The sequence below is a fragment of the Mustela nigripes genome, chromosome 9 (genome assembly GCF_022355385.1).
Source record: "Mustela nigripes isolate SB6536 chromosome 9, MUSNIG.SB6536, whole genome shotgun sequence".
Taxonomy (NCBI): domain Eukaryota; kingdom Metazoa; phylum Chordata; class Mammalia; order Carnivora; family Mustelidae; genus Mustela; species Mustela nigripes.
The window spans coordinates 61,413,064-61,431,712 of NC_081565.1; the positions used below are offsets into that span (position 1 = coordinate 61,413,064).

The 18,649-nt window shown below is 39.5% G+C and overlaps 2 long non-coding RNA genes across 4 annotated transcripts in view; both read left to right on the forward strand.

The window, feature by feature from the left end:
• The window catches only part of LOC132024734 (uncharacterized), a 40,033-nt gene extending 32,159 nt beyond the window's left edge, over positions 1–7,874 (forward strand). For all 3 annotated transcript variants that reach the window (XR_009406292.1, XR_009406293.1, XR_009406291.1), the window contains 2 exons: positions 6,534–6,668; positions 6,763–7,874. This is a non-coding gene — a long non-coding RNA (uncharacterized LOC132024734). The remainder of the gene's footprint in view (positions 1–6,533; positions 6,669–6,762) is intronic.
• A 5,377-nt stretch (positions 7,875–13,251) lies between these two features.
• LOC132024736 (uncharacterized) overlaps positions 13,252–18,649 on the forward strand; it is a 14,012-nt gene continuing 8,614 nt past the window's right edge. Inside the window, exon 1 of the long non-coding RNA XR_009406294.1 lies at positions 13,252–13,448. This is a non-coding gene — a long non-coding RNA (uncharacterized LOC132024736). The remainder of the gene's footprint in view (positions 13,449–18,649) is intronic.

Here is an 18,649-nt window from a genome sequence, read left to right on the forward strand (position 1 = left end):
AACTATAGAAAACAAACTGATGGTTACCAGAGGGAGGTGGGTGGGCAATAGGTGAAATAGGTGATGGGGATTAAGGAATGCACTTATGATGAACACTGGATGATGTATAGATTTGAACCACTGTATTGTATACCTAAAACTAGTATTACACTGTATGCTAACTATATTACACTGTATGCTAACTAATTGGAATTAAAAGAAAAATGGAGAAAAACAGAGAATACTGTCAACAACAACAAAAAAAATGGCAGGAAGGGCATCAAAGTCTCTCATAAACAATTTCGGCAAGTCCTAATATTATCTGGGACCCTGAGAGAAAAAATGTGGACAAACCCAGTTCCGTCTTGCTGATCCTATGGAAAGCATTGAGAAGGGAGAGCAGTTTGCTTCCTTAAGGAAGGCTAAGAAGGGCTGGGTGTATTGCCGAGTGCCCCTCCACTAGCAGAGGAGTTTTAGGGGTAAATACCCCCTTATCCCTAAAGAGTAGGGGTTGGGCCAAAGTTGTCCTCTAGTGCATGCAGTGGGGAAACAACCAGAGGCTGGATGTTGAATTGGCTGTTGGTTGGTCTCTCACTAACAAACAGACTGCACTAGCTCTAACAGACACTGGAGCTGAGTGCACACTTGTTTATGGAGGCTCCTCAAATTTTTAGAAAGAAATAAAAGCTATTGGTGATTATGAGGGACAAATTATCAAGGCTATACAGATTCTTCTCTACCTAGATGGGCAGTCTTCCTTCCTGCTTTTTTTTTTTTTTTTTTTTTTTTTGTCAGAGACAGACAGAGAGCAAGCACAGGCAGGCAGAATGGCAGGCAGAGACAGAAGCAGACTCTCTGCTGACAAAGGAGCCCGATGTGGGACTCGATCCCTGAACACTCGGATCATGACCTGAGCTGAAGGCAGTGGCTTAACCAACTGAGCCACCCAGGCGTCCCTTTTGTGCTCTTTTTTAGTGTGCATTTCCTCCATTCCCGAGTGTATTTGGGGGCATAGATATTTTGCAAGATCTAGATCTAACCATAACGATGGGCAAATTCAGTTTGCATATTTGAGTAGTGAAACCCATAGTCATGGGTCATGCAAAATGGGAATCTGTACAACTACCATATCTAAAGAGTAATAAACATAAAACAGTGTAAGCCACTTGGGGGGCATAATAAGATTATGACCACAATTAGAGAATTAGAAAAGGTGGGATGATCAGGCCTGCCCAAAGGCCATTGAATAGCCTTCTTTGGCCTATAAAGAAATATAATGGGACCTGGGGAACGACAGGATTATAGGGAACTCAATAAATTACTCTGCCCATCCTAATATGATGTTATTGTTAGAAAAAACAATTATGTCATCCTTTAAGACATCTCATTATGTATTGGACTTGTCTAACACCTTTTTCAGCATTCCATTAGGATTTGACTCCAAGACAGTCCACTTTCAAATGGAATGGGAGACAATGGAGTATACCCCAAGAGTATGTCCATAGTCCCACAATTTGTCAAAGGAGGGTAGCCAGAGATTTGGAAAAATGGATATTGCCAGAGGAGATGGTGCTTTCTCATTATCTAGATGATGTTAAGTTAACCTGTAATGATTAATCTTCCTTGTGTCAAGCAGATGTCATTATAGGCATACTTGAAGTCAAAAGGTAGAAGGTAAATACCAACAAGATCCAAGGGCCAGATCAATCAGTGTAGTTCCTAGGCTTTAGCTGGTTGGGTAAGGCAAAAGTGATGCTAGAAGCGGTCATTGATAAAATGCAAACCTTCCTAATTCCTAAAATGGTAAAGAGATTATAGACTTTTGTTGGTTTATTGGGTGAAAGGAGACCTGTTATTCCCCATCTAGTACAGATGCCTGGTTAAGAGGAGAAGACAATGTAACCGGGGTGCTAACCAACAAGAGGATTTCTTAAAGGTAAAAATGGTAGTAAAATGAGTACAGGCCCTGTACTTGTTTCTTCAAAGAAGAAACTATATCCCTGGGGATATAAATGCCAGGTGTGAGTTGTGAATTAGTGTACATTCATATCCAGAAGGGTTTGGCTTGGACTTCTGGCAATGACAGAATGGGAGACAAATCCCATGAGGATTCTGGTCTCAATTATGGAAGGGAACAGAAACCAGGTATATAGTCTCATCAAGAAACATCTATTAGCTGTATATTTTACACTGCAGCAACAGGACTGACTGCCTGCCTATGTTGATATGAACCTCTCTGCAGAGAACTTCACTTGTTAGTAGGGCTGGTCACATATATCAACCTACCCAATTTCCAGAAGTCAAGGACATTATGCCACCCTCCCATAAGTAAAGGAAGGGGTAGGCATGCCTCCAGTGGGCACATGGTACACTGATGGCAGTTGTCAGGGAAACCAGCCAGTTTGGCATTCCTCTGGTATCTGATTGGATTTTGATGTACTTTGGTTCAAAGAAGAAACTAAACAGAGTAGTGAATGGGCAGAATTGAGAGTGGTATGAATTGTGTTGATGCATGAGACCATACCCATCCATTTGGCCACTGACAGCTAGACAGTGTGGGAAGTGTTAACAACATGGATATTGCAGCAGCACAAAGAATTTTGGGTTTTATTAAACAGATTCTTGTGGGGAACAAAACTATGGAAAGATATTTGGAAAATATGCCCCAAGCCTGATGCAGCCATCCAAGTATTGCTGGTGTCTGCTTACTCCTCATTCACACTACCAGGCAAGCATTCTAGCCCAGGCACAAGCTCTTCTGCTAGAGGAAATGTTGACCACATCTGATGCAGCAGAATGTGTCCACTGTAAGTTGGAATACTGAAGTCCCCAAACCACTCATGAAATAGTAAAAAGATTGCATTTGTCTTTAAAATACTCCAATTAAGAAGCTGCTGACAAGAACTGTTCCCAGCGCCACCTCAGGCAATGGCTATTGTGCCATATGCTGGGCATAATGGATGGACTAAATGCCCAGTTTCTCATTGGGAAATAGAGTATAGAGGCCCTTTGCCAGTTTCAGAAGGGCACAAATACCCACTAACCTGTATGGACATGTCAATAGGACTTATACAAGCCTTTGCCCATAAAAGAGCTAATCAGACTGCAACTACAAAGGAATTAACAATGATAGAGGGCTCAGATGGGTAGTGACCAAGGGACACATTTTACCAGCCATGAAGTCCAAGAATGGGTAGACTTTCTACCTGTCATCCAGTCCCACTGCTGCAGGCCTAACTGAAAGGGTGGATGAACTAATAAAAAACACATTAAAGACTGTCACCCGAAGGTTCCCCCAGAGGATGGTCTCTGAGATGAACAGAGGCAATTCAACTCCTTAATGCCATGTCTATAGCAGTACAGACATCTGCATATGAATACCTAACCAACAACATCCTTGCAGCTCTGGTGCTAGGGTTACAGTATCGTCAGGAGGTCGGAGGCCTATCTGGGAAGAAGGACTCATTGTGCAATTGCCATAAAACCTCCTACCTGATAAGACTTTAGTTCATTGGGAATTGCTTTGGGAGTGCCACCCCACACAGGGTGGCTTGGTGTCCTAATCCCTTGGGGCCAAGGGGTCATGTCTGGTATTATTCTTAACCCCCAGTTCTACCTTGTCAGGGCCCAATCTATATGCAAATAACTGCTTCTCAATCTCTGACACTTGGTATGGAGGCAGGATTGTTAGTATGAAAGCCATCTGAGATGCCTATGTACAATATAGACAAACCCTCTAATAATACTAAGGAACAAAATATACGGTATCACTCCCCAGGGAAAATACCCAAGCCAGCAGTAGTATTGACTCATGGAGATCAAACGATTACCATGTTGTTACTAAATGAAGATTTACAATACCTATTGCCTATAAAATATTTGTCTTATTGCCCCTAGCCTCCTATTGCTGATGTGTTTCTTTCTGTCACATCGGGAAACATCTTCCTGTCATATGCCACTACTTACAACTGTTGGGTCTGTGGAAAGGCCCCTTTACTATTTAACAGTTGCTGGAGAACCATAATTCTAAGTATTTTCTTTGGTCTGATAGCTATATTAGTATTGTTGCTGTGGCATAGGAAAGCAAGTCACCTCCCAGCATCTGACTCTAGGGTCATCATGGAAGAATGGTGTATAAAGATGTTGAGGGTGGGGGCACCTGGGTGGCTCAGTGGGTTAAGCCTCTGCCTTTGGCTCAGGTCATGATCCCAGAGTCCTGGGATCGAGCCCCGCATCTGGCTCTCTGCTCAGCAGGGGGCCTGCTTTCCTCTCTCTCTCTCTCTCTCTCTCTCTCTGCCTCTCTGCCTACTTATGATCTCTGTCAAATAAATAAATAAAATCTTTAAAAAAAAGATGTTGAGGGTGGAGTGTAGAGTTGTCAGCTAACAATACTGACTCCATGTTTGGCCCTCCATCTTGTTCATGCCCAAGAAATGGCCTCCCTCAGGATTACATGTTCTGAGCCTTCTGGAGGTTAATGTATGCCCTGAACAGAACGTGGGAAGGCTTGTTCTGATCTTCCCTAAACTCGCACACAGAAGGCTCCACTTTCAGATAACTAGTAGATAACTGGTGCCCAGAAGGTACCACTTTAGCTAACTAACAGAGAAAACTGGTGCACAGGTGGGGCCACATTAGATAACTACCCTTTGATCCCCCAACTCCCCCCACCCTGCACTCTATAAAAGCTGTAGACTAAGGTCCAAACTAGGCAGAGAATAGCTTCTTAGTGCCTGGTCTATTGTCTGCCAAATCTCCCATCCCTCCCTACCTTCCCATCTGAAAATTACCCTGAGTAAAACTGTGTAAATGGCATGGAGTGGCTTCACTCATTTTTCAGTTGTAAAGTGCCTTCTTAGTCTGGAGGATACTTTTATCATCCCTACTCCACTTTCTAACAAAATGGCTGTCTTTTAAATTTCTGTACCATGTTAAAAGAAATTGTAGACACCATAATCTCTCCCTTCACACTAACCCTAAGAATAGGAACTTTATTCTGGGGTGCCTCGATGGCTCAGTCAGTTGAGAAATCTGGATTTTTAGCTCTGGTTATGATCTCAGGGTTATGAAATCAGACCTTGCCTCTGCTCCACTCAGAGTGGAGCAAATAATCTTAAAGAGATTCCCTCTTTCTCTCCCCCTGACCCCCCTACCCACCTCACACATTTTCTCTCTTAAAAAAAAAGAAAAAGAATATTGTCCTATGTAACCATTATCACACCCAGAATAATTAACAAAAATTCTTTAGATTTTGCCATGTAATTATGCCATGTAATAGTCATTTTTATATTTTATATAAAAGCTAGTGTTTTGAGCCAGAACTGAATTAGGATTCATGTATGTATCACATTGTTGTAACTTTTAAAGTTCTACCATCATCACTCTTTATGTTAAAAAAAAGTCCTAATAATTATTGTTTATTATTTCCAACTATAATTTAGACATGTTTCGGGTGCCTAGGTGGCTGGTTGGTTAAATCTCTGACTCTTTTTTTTTTTTTAAGATTTTATTTATTTATTTGACAGACAGAGAGAGAGAGCACAAGTAGGCAGAGTGGCAAGCAGTGGGAAAGGGGCAAGCAGAAAGAGAAAGAGAAACAGGCTCTCTATGGAGCAGGAAGCCTGATGTGGGGCTGGATCCCAGGACCCTGGGATTATAAACTGAGCAAAATTTAAGCATCTGCTTAACTGACTGAGCCACCCAGGCACCCCTAAACATCTGACTCTGGATTTAGGCTCAGGTCATGCTCTCAGGGTTGTAAGATAGAGCCCTGCCTTGTGCTCCACGCTCAGCTGGGAGTCTGCTTGAGATTCTTTCTCCCTCTTCCTCTACCCACCGCCCCCCACCCCTGCTGACTGCAGGTTCTCTCTTTCTCTAAAAATAAAATTTAAAAATTTTGACTTTTTATAAATTTCCAATTACTATTGGATTTTTACTAAGACTTCAACTAAACCTATACATTATTTTGTGCAGAAGTGAACATTTTTTTTTTTTACTATATTTAGGTTTTCCTTACAACATCCTCTTTGTTTCATTATTAAAATATTTTCTCTTAGTGAAGCTTTGTTTTTTATAATATAAATTTTGAGTACTTAGTGTTATCATTATTTCCAAGTGTTGTATTATTAATGCAATTTTTCTCATTTTAAGTGATCATTGCTGATGTCAAGGAAATCTATTGAAACTCTTTTATTAGTTCAAATTAATTTCAGTTGGTTATTTGTGAACACCTACTTATAAAAATTAAAATAATGAAACTTGACAAGCTTTAATACAGGGCTATGATTTAATACAGGGCTAAGATTTAATATAGGACTATGATTTCCAAAATAATGTTAAATAAATATGTCAGTTGTGGGCATCCTTGCTTGTTTCTAGATTTCTTTTACAATTATTTATGATGTTGACTCCTAATCAGAAATTCTTATGCACAGCACTCCAATGAAAACACCTTTCTTGGTCAAAATGCCCCTTTATTGAGCTGATTAGCTTATAGCTATTTCTACATTCCAGTTATGAAGAAAGACTTCACTGAACATATGTATGTTTCATAGGAATCCTCAATATATATCATATTTGCACATCATCAATAGCAGAACTCGAGGAAACAACTACACAAAAGAGTACTAACTTGGATCAACATTGAGGTATTTTCTTCCAACCATAAGAATGTGACAATCTCTACTGAGGTGAGATAGTTGTAAATGAAAACTATATGCATATTTCTGAGAAACTCTTGTCATATAACTCTACAGTAAATTTTGGTTACTTTCTTTCTTCCAGATTACTGGACATGGAAGATCTCAACCTACAGGCAGGGGCTGCTGGGATTCAAACAGTTCATCTGCGTGGTTTGTTTGGGATTTTAAAAACTTATGCAGAAACTATCAGCTACAAGGAATTACTACCTAAATCATTGCTATAATGAGTTTTAGATGTGCTGGCTTAACATGAGAAAGTGTATACATCAGAGGTCAATCAGGAAAACAGAAATCACTCTGGGCATTTCAGGCAGAGGGTTAATATTAGGTATCAGGTGTTTACAACATTGAAGAAGAGAAAGTCAGGGGAAGTTACCACCGGCTTCCAGGTTTGAGTTGTTGCTGTGGTCCTGAAAGCAGTGAGTTGTGGCTGTCACACAAGAACTACAGGAACTAGCCACCAAGCATTATTGCTGCCTTGTTGCATAGAGATGGGTGACTAACAGTGAAATACCTGTGGTCATTATATTTCCCGTCTGCTTCATCGCACATACCTATCCACTGCTGCAAGAGGAAGTAAGAAATGACTTTTGCCTCTCTTGTGCCTAACTAACATTGAGTGTATTTGTGGCTGACTGTAAATTTCATCCAAGATCCTGGAGGAAATGTGATCAGAGAACTACAATTCGAAGACTCTCCAGCGTCTGTGATACAGACAATAAAAGGGAGTGGAAATGCGTTTTGGATAAAGAAAAAGAAACAGTCTACTTCTTTGGCTACTCAGCACCCATACAGATCTTTCTATTTATATTCAAGTTTACAAATAACAGCAGCAAAAATAGCCTGCTCCTTCCTAATGTAATGCAACATTCTCTTATACAAAGGAAAGCATATCCACCATTTCCTCTGGAAGGGGACAGCCAAAGTCTCATCAATCATTATGAATGATATTTCTAGTTCAGTCATAATCCCCTTTTGATATTCTATACACAGTGGATTAATTTATAATGTTAACTACCATCAACACAACTTATATGAAGGAATAAAAAGGGGAACAGGAAGAAAGGTTGATAAAGTACATATATAACAGAACATGGAAAAGTGTACATAGGAACTTCATGCTTGTGTCTGCAACTCATCATTGCACTATAACTTACATTTATAATCTCCTTAATAAACTACCTATATCCTGTCCTCTTTTTTCCTCCGCCAGTACCTTAGCGTCATGATTTTCTACCAGTAATGGGATGACCCAAACCTCCGCTTCCGAAGGGTCTGAGCCCTTACTGGCCCTGTCTATCTAGGGTTACTATACTTTTCCATTACATTTTAGTCATTGGACATGGAAGTACTGTGAACAGTGTGAAGCAGTAAACCTACCTTCTGTTTATAATTAGCATCAGTTGCCTCACCTGATAAAGTAGTCCCCTTCTTTGCTTGTTGATTTAATGGCATGAAGAGTCCCAAATGTCCAGGAGGCAGCCTTAGCTTCCAGTTCAATAGGATCATTGTTGTATTTCCTGAATGAAACATTACTTTCCTTGGACCTAAGTTCTCTAAATCAACAGAGTCAAAAACTAGAATGAGGGTAATCTCGCACTGTTAAGTCCATATTGTACTCCTTGGACATTTTCAACATGACATCACTGAGCAAATACTGGGGTGGTTGGGAACGGATTCTCGCTGACATACACAGAGTGAGCAGTCTTGTCCACTTGATTATTGGGAGCCTCACATGCAGCCAGTGTTCTTTGGTGAATGTTCACATGGAAAGCTAATTTTCTCATTTTGTGACATTCTAAGAGGTCTGAGTAACTTCTCTTCTATTCACTGATTCTCCAGTCTTGTTTTGCAACAACCCATTATCCATAAACCATTAGCCACTATCCCAGAGTCAGTGAGGTTTGTAGCTCTGGACATCTCTCTTTCCAAATGAATTATTTCAAATTCTGCCCATTTAGAGAATTTCTCTTTCCTGCTGTCCTTCAAGGCACTTCGTGAGTGTGACTATAGTTTCATATATTAGTTCCATTTGGTTTTTATCAAATATCATGAAGAACCAATTGTGCATCAATTCTTTCTTTGATGAGACAATACATGTGGACTGAAAAGGAGGAGTCAATGTAGAACAAATAAGTGTCACAGGAGTCTTAAGCATTTGTTTATGAAATTACTAGAACCTTCAGAAACTGGTTGAACCCATCTACTGGATAATAGAATGGATACCACTTCTACTTGAAGTGACTCATTATTAATGTATTCAGTTTTGTGGCCTATTATCAGTCCAAGAGTTATTTCTGAAAAAGAGCATTTTGTTGCAGGAAATGGCATGGCTTCGCTTCAAAACCTATGTGTCTATTCTGTGATTCTCCTATTAGTGCTTACCAGACAGGCCAACATTGGATTTACACATATGTGCCACAGACAGGCCAGCAGCGGATTTACTAGGTCATGAATCCCAAGGGTTAGACAAGATTATATTTCCTCTTTCATTGGCCCCACTAAAAACTGGCAACTTTATAGGTAAATGAGCTGGAGTAGTACACATAAATGTGACATATACAGTCTCCAAAATCCAAACAGGCCCACCAAGCATTGTGCCTCTTTTTGAATGGTAATGGGTTTAAGGCTCACAAAACTGTCTTTTACTTTGAAGTGAATAGCTCAACATGACTAATACCACTGGAGCTTTAAGAACTTTACTGAGGTAGTGGATTCCTGAATCTTAATGAGGTTTATCTTCTACTCTGTTTCATGTCTTACCAAGGACAAACTCTTGCATTCTGCTCACCAGGTCCTTCAAGCATCATGTCCTTCAGGAGGGCAAGACAATCCAAGACCCTAGCAGATTATAGCATGACAGAAAGTTGAAAAGTTGACACAGCCCTGTGGTGGGATAGGCAAGTATACTGCTTCTGTTGACAGGTGAAATTAAGTGCTTCTGGTGGTCTTTACCAATTCGTATAGAGGAAAAGTAGTTTTCCCAGATTAACAGCCACATACCAGTTGCACAGTACTATTTTAATCTGTTCTAGAAATTAGAAGTAACAGCTTCATTTGGAATTATCATCAGCATAAATTTTCATAATCTATTATCTATCTAAATTTATGTCTTCTGTATAGATCAAACAGAAATGTTAAAAGAGATATGAGCCAGACTTCTGCTTCTGGAAAAATGCAGTATTAATTATAACTAATTATAACTCAAATCCCTGGTTGAAATACAAAAGGCACCTATCAGAAGAGTGTGAAAGGTGGAGAAAAGGAGGTGGCCTAGGCACTTTAGGACTTGAAAAATGACCCAGCAGTGAGATTCCTGAGGTTTTTATTTTGCCTCATGTGTATCCAGGCTTCAGGGAAGGGGAAACCTGCCCTCACTAGTCAAAAGAATGAGAAAATGGTGACTCTGAAGGATAAAACATGTTTGACCATACCTGTCCTACTCCAGGTAGACACCATGAAAAAAGCCAAACCCATCTCCCTCATAGCTGGGTCTGGCAAGATTGTGGGGTGGAGCCTTGCTGGCCATCCCTGCCCTGCACTAACAGAGGCAGCACTCCTTGAACCAAGCTCTATAGAGACATGAGATGGGACATTTTTGACCATCGCTGCATTAAGAATGCCATTCCACCTCAACTCTGTGTTTGAGAATTAGGAAAGAGAACTGGAAAATGGTATTCTTTAAATCTGTGTGTGAAGTTGTGAGCAGACCTTGGAGCGGACGACACATGAAACTGACCATAATCAACACAGTACATGGAACTGTGTGGACTACTGCCCAGGTTTTAAATTGTTCTGGGAAGTACCCCAGTGGGGCAGACCACAATAGCACTGCAAAGGGTTTGAAAACTAATTGACATTTCAAATACAGCCCACAGAAATGGGCCAGGATATGCATTCTAAATTCTTTTTTTTTTTTTTTAAGATTTTTATTTATTTATTTGACAGAGAGAGATCACAAGTAGGCAGAGAGGCATATGTTTCTGAAGCTTTGTTCATTTTTTTCCCTCCTATTTACTCTTTGTTGCTCAGCTTGGGTAACCTTTACTGCTCCACTTTCAAGTCCACTGGTTCTTTCCTCTGTCCTTTCCATCCTGTGTAAACTCCAGCCATTGGTTTACTTTCTATTTATTTACTGTATTTTTCAGTTCTAAAATTTCTATTTAATTCCTTTGGAAGGGAAGCAGACTCCCCACTGAGCAGAGAGCCTGACTCGGGCCTCCATCCCAGGACCCCAGGATCATGACCTGAGCCGAAGGCAGAGGCTCAACCCACTGAGCCACCCAGGCGCCCCAGGATATACATTCTAAACCTAAACAGTTTGACTGCCTTATAAAATGGAAGATTTATTTTTATTTTTTTAATGGAAGATTTAAATAGGAACCATAGTCTCACAATATTCAAAATGTCCTAGATAAAATACAAAGTTACTAATCATACTGAGAATGAGGAAAATCCTTAACTTAATGAGAAACATAAAAAGGAATTAAATAGAAATTTTAGAACTGAAAAATACAGTAAATAAATAGAAAGTAAACCAATGGCTGGAGTTTACACAGGATGGAAAGGACAGAGGAAAGAACCAGTGGACTTGAAAGTGGAGCAGTAAAGGTTACCCAAACTGAGCAACAAAGAGTAAATAGGAGGAAAAAAATGAACAAAGCTTCAGAAACATATGAAAATATAACAAAAGGTCTAGCATTCATGTTTTTGAAGTCCAAGGAGAGGAGAAAAAGAGAAAAGAGCTGAAGAAAAAAATAATGTTTGAAAATTTCCTAAATTTGATTAAAAAAATACAAACCTACATCTTTTTTAAAAAAGATTTTATTTATTCGACAAAGAGAGAGAGATCACAAGTAGGCAGAGCAGCACACAGGGTTGGTGGTGGTGGTGGGGGGAAGCAGGTTCCCTGATGAGCAGAGAGCCCAATGTGGGGCTCCATCCCAGGACCCTGAGATCGTGACCTGAGCCAAAGGCAGAGGCTTAAACCACTGAGCCACCCAGGCGCCCCCAAACCTACATCTTTAAGAAGCTAAGTGCAAGGGACTGAATTGTACTCCTCACCACAATTCATATATTGAAGCTCTAACCCCAGTGTGATTGTTTTTGGGGATAGGGGCTTTAAAGAGGTAAATGAGATCCTAAGGGTTGGGGAACTAGTCCAATAGGATTGGTGGCCTTATAAGAAGAGGAAGATTTATTTCTTTTGTCTTTCTTTCTCTCTCCCCAGCCCCTAACCCCTCCCTTTTCTTATGTACACACCAAAGAAAAGCCATGTGAGCACCTAGCAGGAAGGTATCTATGTGTAAAGCAGGAAGAGAACTCTCACCAAGAACTGAATTGGACTTTTTAGCTTCCAGAACTGTGAGACATAAACTTCTGTTGTTTCTACCCACTCTATGGTATTTTATTATGGCAGCCCAAGTTGACTAAGACACTGAAAAATCTCAAACAAGATAACCACTTTCCCTAAAAATGATAAACCCAAAAAAGTTCATGCCAAATTGCTAAATACTAAAGACAGAGATAAATGATGAAAGAAGCAAAAATAACACCTTATCTATAGGAAAAAAGTCTCTGAATGCTAACAAATTTTTTATCAGAAACCATGGAGGACAGGAACACATCACATGTTTTTCAAGTGCTGAAAAAAAGGAAGAGTTGACCTAGAATCTTTTGTCTTCTGAAAGACCTTTCATGAATGAAAGGGAAATCAAGTTATTCCCACAAAAGGAAAACTAAGAATTAGAAGCTAGCCTTTTAAAAAAACAATTGAAGGACATTCCCTAAACAAAAAAATGATTTAACAAAACCCCCAAAACATTCTTCGAACATCAGGAAAATAGAAAGACCAAAGGAAAGAGCAGAAATTTAGGTAATTTCTGCTAGCTATTAATTCTCTCAGTTTTCATCTGAGGAAGTCATTATTTATTTCCTTTTTTTTTTTAATAGTTTCAAGTTTTTATTTAAATTCCTGTTAGTCATGGGGCGCCTGGGTGGCTCAGTTGGTTGGACAACTGCCTTCGGCTCAGGTCATGGTCCTGGAGTTCCGGGATCAAGTCCCACATCAGGCTCCCAGCTCCAAGAAGAGTCTGCTTCTCCCTCTGACCTTCTCGCCTCTCATGCTCTCTCACTGTCTCTCTCTCAAATAAATAAATAAAATCTTAATAAATAAATAAATAAATTCCTGTTAGTCAACATACAGTGCAACATTAGTATCAGATGTAGAAATTAGTGATTTATCACTTACAACATCCAATGGTCATCACAGTAGGTGCCCTCCTTAATACCCATCACCCATTTAACCCATCCCCCACCCATCTCCCTCCATCAACCCTCAGTTTGTTCTCTATAGTTAAAAGTCTGTTTCCAGGTTTACTTCTCTCTCCCATCCCCCAACCCCCATGTTCATCTGTTTTGTTTCTTAAATTCCATATATGAGTGAAATCATACAGTATTTATCTTTTTCTGACTAATTTATTTCACTTGGCATTATACACTTCTAGCTTCATCTTGTTCACTTTTGTGGGTTTTTTTAAAAAATATTTTTATTTATTTATTTGTCAGAGAGAGGGAGACCACAAGCAAGGAAGAGTGGCAAGCAGAGGGAGAAGCAGGATCCCTGCTGAGCAAGAAGCCTGATGTGAGACTCAATCCCAGAATTCTAGGATCTTGACTGAGCTGAAAGAAGACCCTTAACTGACTGAGCCACCAAGGTGTCCCTCTTGTTCACTTTTGAAGGATAATTTCACTGCATAGGATTCTAAGGTGGTGTTTTTTTTTTTTTAGTAGCTTAAATATTTACTCCAATCTTTTCTTATTTGCATATTTTTATTTATAAGAAATCTGCCATAATTCTTTATTTTGTTCCCCTAAAGGTAAGGTGTTTTTCCCTCTGGCTTTTTAAAAATATTTATTTATTATGTTCAATTAGCCAACATATCGTTTTTGATATTGTGTTCTACAATTCATTAGTTGCATATACCACCCAGTGCTCATCACAACATGTGCCCTGCTTAATACCCATCACCCAGTTACCCCATCTCCTAAACCCCCTGCCCTCTGCAACCCTCAGTTTGTTTGCCAGAGTCCAGAGTCTCTCATGGTTTGTCTCCTTTCTAATTTCTTCCTATTCAGTTTCCCCTTCCTTTATGTCATTCCTTATATTCCACATATGAGTGAAACCGTATGATAATTGTATTTCTCTGCTTGACTTATTTCACTTAGCATAATCCCCTCCAATTCCATCCATGTCAATGCAAATAGTAGGTATTTATCCTTTCTGATGGCTAAGTAATATTCCATTGTATATATGAACCACATAGTTGTGTGTGTGGTTTTTTTTAAGGTTTATTTATTTAAGAGTAGGGAGAGAGCACTGAGCAGGGGAGCAGCAGGCAGAGGCAGAAGAGAAGCAGACTCCCCACTGAGCAGGGAGCCGGAAGGACTCAATCCCAGGACCCTGGGATCCTGACCTGAGCTGAAGACAGACACTCAACTGACTGACCCACCCAGTTTTCCCTGAATTTTGTCTTCTTTATCCATTCATCTGCTGAAGGACATCTTAGCTCCTTCCACACTTTGGCTATTGTAGATATTGCTGCTGTGAACTTGGGGGTGCATGTGGCCCTTCTTTTCACTACATCTGTATCTTTGGGGTAATTACCTAGCAGTGCAATTGCTCTGTCATAGGGTAACTCCATTTTTAATGTCTTGAGGAACCTCCATACTGTTTTCCAGAGTGGCTGTTATCAGTTTGCATTTCCACCAACAGTGTAAGAGGGTTCCCCTTTCTCCACAGCCTCTCCAACATTTGTTGTTTCCCATCTTGTTAGTTTTTGCCATTCTAACTGGTGTAAGATGGTATCTCATTGTGGTTTTGACTTGTATTTCTCTGATGGCTAATGATGTTGAATATGTGTCTGGCTACTATGTAGCCATTTGTATGTCTTCTTTGGAGAAGTGTCTGTTCATGTCTTCTGCCCATTTCTTGACTCAATTATTTGTTTTTTGGGTACTGAGTTTGAGAAGTTCTTTATAGATCTTGGATATCAGCCCTTTATCTTTAATGTCATTTGCAAATATCTTCACCCATCCTGTCGGTTGCCTCTTAGTTTTGTAAACTGTTTTCTTCTCTGTGCAGAGCTTTTCAGCTGGATGAAGTCAGAAAAATTCATCCTTTGCTTTTGTTTCCCTTGCCTTTAGAGATGTGTTTTTAAAGAAGTTGCTATGTCCAAGGTTGAAGATATTGTTGCCTATGTTCTCCTCTAGGAGTTTGATGAATTCCTGTCTCACATTGAGGTCTTTCATCCATTTTGAGTTTATCTTTGTGTATGGTGTAAGAGAATAGTCCAGTTTTATTTTTCTGCATGTAACTGTCCAATTTTCCCAGCACCATTTATTGAAGAGAATTTTTCCCATTGGATATTCTTCCCTGCTTTGTCAGAGATTAGTTCAATATAGAGTTGGTCCATTTCTGTGCTCTCTGTGCTGTTTCATTGATGTATGTGTCTGTTTTTGTGCCAATACCATGCTGTCTTGATGATCACACTTGTTTTTTAAAATATTTATTTATTTGATAGACAGAGATCACAAGTAGGCAGAGAGGTAGGCAGAGAGAGAGGAGGAATCAGGCTCCCCGCTGAGCAGAGAGCAGGATGCAGGGCTCGATCCCAGGACCCTGGGATCATACCTGAGCCGAAGGCAGAGGCTTTAACCCACTGAGCCACCCAGGCGCCCCGATCACACTTTTGTAATATAGTTTGGAGTCAGACATTGTGATGCCCCCAGCTTTGGTTTTCTTTTCCAACATTCCCCTGGTGATTCGAGGTCTTTTCTGGTTCCATACAAATTTTAGAATCGTTTGTTCCAGCTCTGTGAAAAATCTCTGTGGATTTTAGTAGGGATTGCATTGAATGTGTAGATTAGTTAACACAGACATTTCAACAACATTTATTCTTCCAACCCATGAGCATGAAATGTTTTTCCATCTCTTTGTGTCTTCCTCAGTTTATTTCATAAGTGTTCTGTTGTTTCTAGAGTATAGATCCTTTACCTTTTTGGTTAGGTTTGTTCCTAGGTATCCTCTTGTTTTTGCTGTTATTGTATATAGAATTGATTCCTATTTCTTCTACTTCAGTCACATTGTTAGTGTATAGAAATGCAACTGATTTCTGTTCACTGATTTTGTACGCTGCCAATTTGCTGAATTGCTATATAAGTTCTAGTAATTTGGGGTGGAGTCTTTTGAGTTTTCCACATAAAGTATCATGTCATCTGCAAAGAGAGAGAGTTTGACTTCTATTTTGCCAACGTGAATACCTTTTGTATCTTTTTGTTGTCCAAGTGCTGAGACTAGGATTTCTAGTGCTATGTTGAACAATAGTGGTGAGAGTGGGCATCCCTGTCATGTTCCTGACCTTAAGGGAAAAGGTCTCAGTTTTCCCCCATTAGAATGATAATTGCTGTGGGCTTTTCATAGATGACTTTTATGATATTGAGTTATGTTCTTTCTATCCGTATACTTTGAAGAGTTTTAATAAGAAAAGGATGCTGTATTTTGTCAAATGCTTTTTCTGCATCAATTGAGAGGGTAATATAGTTCTTGTCTCTTCTTTTGTTAATGTGATCCATCATGTTGACGGATTTGCAAATGTTGAAACATGCTTGCATCTAGGAATAAATCCCATCTGCTCCTGGTGAATAATGCTTTTAATGTACTGTTGAATCTTATTGGCTAAGATCTTGTTAAGTATTTTGTCATCCATGTTCATCAGGGATATTGTTTTATAATTCTCCTTTTTAATGGGGTCTTTGATTTTTTTTTTAATATTTTATTTATTTATTTGACAGAGATCACAAGTAGACAGAGAGGCAGGCAGAGAGAGAGAGGGAAGCAGGCTCCCTGCTGAGCAGAGAGCCTGATGCGGGACTTGATCCCAGGACACTGAGATCACGGCCTGAGCTGAAGGCAGCGGCCCAACCCACTGAGCCACCCAGGCGCCCCAATGGGGTCTTTGATTTTGAGATCAAGGTAATGCTAGCCTCACAGAATGAGTTCGGAAGTTTTCCTTCCATTTCTCTTTTTTGAAACAGCTTCAGTAGAATAGGTTTTATTTCTTCTTTAAATGTTTGCTAGAATTCGCCTAGGAAGCCATCTGGCCCTGGGCTCTTGTTTTTTGGGAGATTTTTGATTACTGATTCAATTTCCTTGCTGGTTATTGGTCTGTGCAGATTGCCTATTTCTTCCTGTTTCAGTTTTGGTAGTTTGTAAGTTTGCAGGAATGCATCCATTTCTTCCAGATTGCCTGATTTGTTGGCTTATAGCTGCTGGTAATAAGTTCTAATAATTGTCTCTATTTCCTTGTTATTAGTCATGATTTCTCCCCTTTCATTCATGATTTTATTAATATGGGTCCTTTCAAAGAGAAAGGACTGTTCTTCCAGTTTCTATTTCATTGATTTCTGCTCTAATCTTTATTAATTCTCTTCTGCTGTTGGTTTTAGGCTTTATTTGATGTTCTTTCTTCAGGTTCTTTAGATGTAAGTTTACCTTGTGCATTTGGGATTTTTCTAATTTTTTGAGAAAGGCTTAGATGGCTATGTATTTCCCTCTTAGGACCACCTTTGCAGTATTCCATAGGTTTTGAATTGATATGTTTTCATTTTCATTGGCTTGCATGAATTGTTTAAGTTCTTTAATTTCCTGGTTGACCCAATCATTCTTTAGCAAGATGCTCTTTAACTTCCAAGTGTTTGAATTCCTTCCAGATTTCTTATTTTGGTTAAGTTCCAGTTTCACAGCATTGTGGTCTGAAAATACACAGGAAATAATCTCAATCTTTTGGTTTTGGTTGAGACCAGATCTGTGACCCAGTATATGATCTGTTCTGGAGAAAGTTTTGTGTAACACTCAAGAAGAATGAGTGTTCTGTTGTTTTAGGGTAGAATGTTCTGTAAAAATCTTATGAAGTCCATCTGGTCCAATGTGTCATTCAAAGCTCTTGTTTGTTTGTTGATCTTCTGCTTAGATGATGTGCCATTGATAGGAATGGAGTGCTGAAGTCTCTTACTATTAATGTCTTATTATCAATATGTTTCTTTATTTTGGTTGTTCCTTGGTTTATATAATTGGCTACTCCCATGTTGGGGGCATAGATAATTACATTTGTTAGATTTTCTTAACAGAGAGACCCTTTAAGTGTGATATAGTGTCCCTCTACATCTCTGACTTCAGTCTTTGCTTTAAAATATAATTTTTCTGATATGAGAATTGCTACCCCAGATTTCTTTTGAGGTCCATTGGGGTGATAAATAACTCTCCATCCCCTTACTTTCAATCTGGAGATGTCTTAAGTTTCAAATTGAGTCTCTTGTAGACAGCATATGGATGGGACCTGCTTTTTTATCCAATCTGAAATTCTGCATCTTTTGATTGAAACATTCAGCACATTTACATTTGGAGTAATTATTGAAAGATATGAATTTAGTGCCCTTGTATTGCCTATAAAGTTCCTGTTTCTGTAGATTGCCTCTGTCTCTTTCTGGTATATAGTACTCTTGGGGTCTCTCTTCACTTACAGAATCCCCCTTAATATTTCTTCCAGAGCTGGCTTGGTGATCACATGTTCTTTCAGTTTCTGTCAATCCTTGAAGCTCTTGATCTCTCTGTCCACTCTGAATGAGAGCCTTCCTGGATAAAGTGTTCTTGACTGCATGTTATTCTCATTTAATAACCTGAATACATCTTGCCAGCCCTTCCTGGCTTGCTTGAGTCTCCATGGATAGATCTGATATTATTCTGATGTTCCTCCCTCCATATGTAAGGAATCTCCTCTCCCTAGCTGATCTCAGGATAGTTTCTTTGGCTCTAAGATTTGCAAGCTTCATTATTATATGTCAGGGTGTTGATCTGTTTTTATTGATTTTGGGAAGAGTCCTCTCGGCATCTTGGATGTGAATGCTTGTTT